General features: G+C 36.4%; 1 non-coding gene across 1 annotated transcript; it reads right to left on the bottom strand.

The window, feature by feature from the left end:
• Window positions 1-3,235: 3,235 nt before the first annotated feature.
• On the bottom strand, window positions 3,236-3,338 carry LOC122726925. Its single transcript, XR_006352916.1, has one exon. It is a non-coding gene; the product is annotated as a U6 spliceosomal RNA (small nuclear RNA).
• Window positions 3,339-7,468: the final 4,130 nt, after the last annotated feature.

Raw genomic sequence — 7,468 nt, 5'->3', positions numbered from 1 at the left:
AGATGTAGAAAAGGAGAAATATTATATATCCTTGTTAAATCATTATATCATTTTTTAAATTATCAATTAGAGAAACATGAAAAAAGAATTGAATTAGGTGTAGATTAAATAATTTAATCCTCAAGACTGAGTGAATGCAAGGATAAATCATTCGAAATAACAAAAGATTATACAAAGGAAAATTATAACAATGAAACACTATACCAAAATTTGTCAGATACAGCTAAGATACTCTTTAGGCTTAGGGGGGAAGTTATATCTTGTTAAAATGAATATATGGATCATCTGGATTTGATGGAGGTACCTTATTATCCAAAAGCATTTTTTATGGGATCCTGGATTAATAGGAGCAAAATGTCCTTTGCTCAAAGACTTCAAAGTGAACCAGACAGTCCCCATTGACTTTCCCCAAGTGAATAAACAAACTTAAATGCCCCTTTGAAATTCCCATTCACTATCTTCTTTCCCCAGGAAGTAAAGATAGACCTCCTTGTCTCTGATAATACCCTTCCAGTTTCCACCTATCTATCCATAGCATCTGCTTTAAGTTGAGCTGTTAAACTGATTTGAATTGTTTAACTGATTTACATTTGTAATGGGTTGATCTGTATCATGCCAATAAAATTATTAGGTAAAAACCCTTAGAAAGAAGGAAGCTTTGAGCTTCTCTCTTAGGAGTGAAGATTCCACACATGATCACATGTTATTTCTTTCTTCTTGGGACAAAATATTAAGTTGATGTTATGTTTTTCCTATCCGTTCTCTGATATGATTTCTTTGAAGTAACTACTTCTGATAAGAGAGGCAGAAATAGCCTTCTCTGATCTAGGTGAACAAATTGTAGGAGATATTATTGATGTCTCTGACTTGTTTATTATCTTTTAGGAGGATGGTTACAAAAACTATATTTTAATATTTGACAAGCTCTAAACACATCAGAAAGAGAGAGGGAAAAGGTCAATGAATTGAGTGTTTAACTTTTTTTAAAAACTAAAAAGGCAACAAATTAATAATCTCCAATGAAAAAATAGAGATAATTTAAATGAAAGATTTTTTTTAATTAGAAGGAATAAACTCAAAAAAAGAACAAATAGCTTGTTTGATTTGTTTTTGAAAAAAGATACACAAAATAGACAAATTATCGACTAATTTTGCTAAAAGAATGAGAAAAAAGAAAGCTAAGTTATCAAAATTTAAAATTATCAGGAAGAATTCGTAAAGGGGCAAAAGGAATACTCAATTTTTATAAACAATTATTTACCAAAAAACATGAAAATAAATTAAACTGATGAATATTTATTAAAAATATGATATAGCCCTATTACAAGAAGAAGAAAGAAATGTATCCCATGTTGACTATAAGAATTTCCTTTGGTTATATACCTTAAAGAATTTCACACTCCCTAAAGCTGCTCTTAAAAAAAAAAATTAAATTACTTTGACCACTATTAGATTCTGTTCTTTTGTGCTAATCAAGTCTAACCTGTATCTCACTCCAAAAGCTCTCTACAATATACCTAACAAATAGTCATCTAGTCTTTGCTTGAAGACCTCCATGGCTGGGAAAACTACTATATCCTGGGATAACCCTTGACCTTTTTTGAATACCTCTCACTGCTAGGTGTTATTTCCTTAAAATGAACTTAAATTTGCTTCTTGATGACTTGAATCTATTACTTTTACTTCTTCCCTCTGATGCCAAGCAGAAACCTAATCCTTTTTTCCTTTAGATCCTTGAAGACAGCTCTTTTACTTGCCACCTGTCCACCCTTAAGTCTTCTCTTTAATTTCCTCCATTTCTTCCTTTTAAGCATGACCTCAAGTACTTTTCCCAACCTGATCATTCTCTTCTGGACACTCTCTGGCATAAGAATGCCCTTCCTAAAATGTTTCACCAAGAAATGAACATAATATTCCAGATTTAGTCTGACAAGGGTAGAGTACAGTGTAATCATCTCCAAACTTATTCTGGACTAAAGACATCAAAACACAAAAATGCACTGCATTCTCACCGTGAAGCTTCTGAGTAAAGCTCAAACCAGTTAAAATGTGATTGGGAAATGATTAACAAGTAAATAAAAATATGATACAACATAGAAAATGTAAATTTGTAGTTTCCTAAGTCAATGTGCAACCTGCCAGCATGCATTTCTATTTTAGTTTGACACTACTGGAACACTAAACCTCTCTAAATTCAATTTAACATCACGATTAGGTTTTTGGATGACCTGTCACACCACGGCTTCATGAGTTTTAGTCCACTAAAATGCTCAGATATTTTTCCAGATGAACTATTATCTTGCCATGCCTCCTTAATTTTGTAGTGGTGAAATAAGTTTTGAAGAAAATTTATCCTTTAAAATTTTCAGACCATTAGATTTTGTCCAGCATTCTAACCCATCAAGATCTTTTGGTATCCTGACTCTTTCTTCCATATTAACTATGCTCTCCAGCTTTGTGTCAGTAAATTTGATGAGCAAAGCACTGATTCTTTCATCTAAGTTTTTGATGATATTATTTAACTTCTCTGGTTTGGGGCATTCTAAGTACTCAATTAATATTTGTTAGCCAAATGTATAAGATTGAAAGTCAATTGTGTGCTCTATTATTTCAAACATGGCTGGCTCTTCTTGGCTGCCAGCAAACTGCTATAGACTCTTGTTCTTGAGTTTCTGATGATTTTTTCATCTTTTAAAGCCCACCAATAGACATACCTCAGAGATATTACAGGTTCAGTTCCAGATGACCATAATAAAGTGAATATCACAATAAAGCAAGTTGCATGAATTTTTTGGTTTCCCTGTTCATATAAAAGTTATCTTTATGCTACACTATAGTCTAGTAAGTATATGATCCTATTATATCTTTTTTAAAATGTGCATACCTTAATTTAAAAACACTTTATTTCTAAAAAAAAAAATACTAACCTTCAGCAGCAAGTCATATTCTTTTTGCTGGTAGAGGGTCTTGCCTTGATGTTGATGGCTACTGACTGATCAGGGCAGTGGTTGCTTAAGGTATTTCTTAAAATAAGACTACAATGAAATTTACTGCATTGATTCTTCCTTTCATGTGAATATTTAGAAACCATTATAGGGTTCTTAATTGGCCTAATTTCAATATTGTGGTATCTCAAGGAATAGGGAGGCCTGAGGAGGAGGAGAGAGAGACAGGTTGGTGAAACAGTCAGAACACACACAAGATTTATCAATTAAGTTTGAGCTCTTGGTACCCCAAAACAATTACTTCACGAATTTGCGTGTCATCCTTGCAGAGGGGCCATGCTAATCTTCTCTGTATCGTTCCAATTTTAGTATATGTGCTGCCGAAGCGAGCACCCAAAACAATTACAATAGTGACATCAAAGATCACTGATCATAGATCACTATAACAGATACAGTAATAATGGAAAAGTTTGAAATATTACAAGAATTACCAAAATGTCACACAGAGGCACAATGTGAGCACATGTTGTTGAAAAAATGGCGCTGATAGGCTTGCTTGATGCAAGATTGCCACAAATCTTCAATTTGTAAAAATTGCAATATCTGCAAAGTGCAATAAAGTGAAGTGCAATAAAATGAGGTATGCCTGCACTCATTCACTTCATAGGCTCCAGGGAATAATAAATGTAGCAGAAAGAGAAGAAACAAGGGCTACATAGTGATTAGGGAGGAGATGGGCTCCCCTTACCTGGAGGTTTATGACAGTTAAACCTCCTCTCAAATATTGCCGGGGAAAGAAATAGTGCACAATAGTGAGTATGCTCTGAGGTGTGGGCTCCCACAGATCAGTCTTCTATTACAAAAACTATAAACAAACCTAACATATGAAAGGCCTCACAATTTTCTTTAATACAATTAGTTCCTTGTATGTAGGGATCACCATGACTTAATATAGTCTGGACTTATGTAATATGTGATTAATAAATGCTTCTTGAATGAATTATTACCTTCCTCTACCTAGTAATCCAAACATGGCTTTCAGAGAATTAAAATATTATCCTAGAAAAGGAAGCAGGAGGAATAACTTGTAGGTAGAAATACAGCCAGTATAACTTTGATGTGTCCACTGGATTGAAATGGCTTCTAGGCTGTGGATGGACAAAGTCAAACAGAGCAGGCTAGAGACAAGAGTCAGGAATCAAAGAGAAGTTTGAGAAATAGCTTACAAGCAAGGAGGCAAATTAGACAAATGTGCCAGGTCCCCAGCCCTAGTTGGGGGATTGGAGGCAATGTGGAGAGAGCTCAATACTTATATGATTGGCTATGTAGTGAACCGTGTGGCCCTACAATGAGGGGTAACAGCAACAATGAGACAAGTTCAGTTCGTGGCAGGGCTTCATGAGCAGAACATGGGTACTTGTCCAAGATAGTCCACTGCTCATCCAAGCTTAGAGATCAATTGGTGCTGGCCAAAGCAATACAGTAATTATGTGATTTTGCCAAAGGGTGAGATCATCCAGAAGGTGAGCACAAAGGATTATTGTTATGCCAAGCTCAGGGCACAGCTTGCTTGTTGGACCTTTGCTCTGGAAAACAGGGTGTCTCCTAATATCATGACAGACCCTATCTGAACACTTGAATCCTTCAAGTGCTGAACTGCAATTATTTCCCTGTTTTTATCACACCCTGAGGTTAACAAAGTTATTTTTTCATAAACATGAATTAGGTAATACAAGGATTACTAACCACTGTTTAAAAATGAGAAAACAGACTTACTAGCTGTGTGACCCTGGGCAAGTCACTTAACCCCAATTGCCTCACTAAGAAAAAAAAGAGAGAGAGAGAGAGAGAGAGAGAAAACAGGTTTAGAAAACGAAGTTAGTTTTTTCTCAGTTACCCAGTCAGTAGGTTCAAAGTCAGAGCTCAAATCCTGCTCTTTTGACCTTGATTCTAGTATTCTTTCCTCTTCCGTAATATCATTTCCCAATTTTCAAAGTTTCTCCTTTGAAACTAGAAATCAGGTAGTCCTTATATTACTACCCCCATTTTGCAGATGAGAAACCTGAAACAAAAAAAGTTCAGTGAGTCGCTTAGAGCACGTTAGTTAAATAAGTGCAGAGACAGAATTTGAACACAGTTCTCCTGACCCCACTTCCAGCACACTCTCCAGCACTCCATGTTGTGCCAAAGATGGGTGGTAAAAATGAAAAAGAAAGTACTAGAATCAACGGAGCAAAGGCTCCACCAAATCTCAAAGGTTACGATCAGGCACCTCATACTGCCAAAAATCTATAGTGAACTTTGGATTTTTTCTTGCTTGACAGCTAAGTGATACAGTGGGTAGAATACTGCACTTGGCATGAGAAGATCTTGAATTTTGGGGCAGCTGAGTGGTACAGTGGATAAAGCACCAGCCCTGGATTCAGGAGGACCTGAGTTCAAATCCAGCCTCAGAAACTTGACACTTACTAGCTGTGTGACCCTGGGCAAGTCACTTAACCCTCATTGCCCTGCAAAAAAAAAAAAAGTCTTGAATTTTAATTCCACATCAGCCTTTCCTAGCTATGTAACATTTAGCAAGTTTCCTCATCTGTCAGCCTCAGTTTCCTCATCTGTAAAATGAGGATAATAACACTTAACTTATAGGGTTGTTGTGAGAATCAAATGAGATAATATGTAAAATGCTTTGCAAACTTTATTATAGAAACATTGGCAATTATTACTAATATTAACTCATTTGCAACTTCCTGAATATTTAACAGCCATCTTTCCTGATACAAGTCAACCCAACAAGATCAAATTAGAAGGAGAATGAGGGGTAAGTTAATTAACTTTGAACTGCCCTTAGGTTTTTATAAGACAGCCTGATTTTTCCATTGTAAGAGGCACATTTCAAACAGAAGAGGTCAGGAAGAAGACACTCAAATTTGCTTCACTCAGTCATTAAAATCTTTGTCTAGTCTTCAGGACCCATGATTCCCTCAGTAACTACATGAATATGTTCACCTCCTGCTAGGTCAGCTTCTAAGGCAGCTGTTCTCATTAACCTTTCTTTTGGGCAAGCCCCCAAGGCATTTTCTGGAGAGTGCAAGAGATGGTTCATTCCTGGCTCTGCTACAGAGGTACTGCCAGACCTTGAGAAAGGCGATTAACCTCCCAATCCCTCTCTTAACATTAGGATAAGTGCTGGACCTGTGATCTGATTGGTGTAAGGAATTCAGACCCTCGATTAATGGAGATGACCACCTTCTTAGCTACATTTTACAGTCTTAGAGAATTGCTTCAGGGCCTCAAGAGGGTAAGTAACTTATGCAGGTTCAAACTGACTATAGATGTCAGATGAGGCATAAAAATTGAACCTAGTTTTTATTAACTTTGAGACTGGCTCGCTAGCCATTATGCCACACTGCCTTACCTAGCATTTAAAATACAAGAGCTCCATGCTGATTGCCCCAAACACTTTCTCACCCAATTTTTCCTATAACTGATGATATGGATATTCCAAAGGTTTTTTTTTTTTGCTGTTGTTGTTGTTGTTCAGTCATTTCAGTCATGTCCAGCTCTTTGTCATCTCCATTTGGGGTTTTCTTGGCAAGGATACTAAAGTAGTTTGCCATTTTCTTCTCGAGATCATTTTACATATGAGGAAACTGAGGCAAGACAGGATTTAGTGACTTGCCCAGGGTCACATGGCTAGTAAGTATCTGAGGTCAACTTGGAACTCAAGAAGATGAGTCTCCTCACTCTAGGCCTGGTGCTCTATCCACTGAGCTACATAGATGTCCAAATATTATCTTAGTTGTCTGTTGTTCAGTCATTTTTCAATCCTGTCCAACTCTTTGTGATCCCATTCGGAATTTTCCTGGCAAGGATACTGGAGTTGTTTGCCATTTCATTCTCCAGCTCATTTTATAGATGAGGAGACTGAGGCAAACAGGGTTGGAACAGTAATGGCCAAATAATGAAGTAAAGCTAATGAGGCCAATGGCAATGGAGTCTTTCCCTTTTGAGCATCATGCTTTTAACCAGCTGAGCTAATTAGCCATGACAACCACATTTTCATAAACTAATGTCAAGATTTTAGCTCAGTGTTAAATCCACCTATATTCTTCCTCCAAGTAATATCATCTATTACAATTTCTTCAAGCCCTTCACATCTGTTTCTCCCTTCAAGTGAAGTTTGTTTTATGGAAGCAATCTCAAACATCACAGTTATCAATAAGAAAAACAAGGCATTTCCTAACAGTTGTTACAAGCCATGTTTAACATGGCCATATTTCATTACTTATTCTTCTTCTGTAATAGCTTTCCCAGTCAAACATACAAGCTACCTTGAGACAGAACCAAGCTTTAAAAGTTATCACATAAGACCAAGGAAGCTTCAAATCCTGCTATGATTATAGTTGCATCCTACATAATAAATGTTGAGGTTTAATTCATCAGTGCTCTGATCAGATGAAGATAGGCTCTTTGTGGGTGCAATAGTGACTACATCTTCTGTAACATCGATTATTCTCACTTGA

This window comes from Dromiciops gliroides, chromosome 4 (assembly GCF_019393635.1).
Source record: "Dromiciops gliroides isolate mDroGli1 chromosome 4, mDroGli1.pri, whole genome shotgun sequence".
NCBI lineage: Eukaryota > Metazoa > Chordata > Mammalia > Microbiotheria > Microbiotheriidae > Dromiciops > Dromiciops gliroides.
Note: the sequence above shows the minus strand (reverse complement) of the source record. Positions and strands in the feature narration are given on the sequence as shown.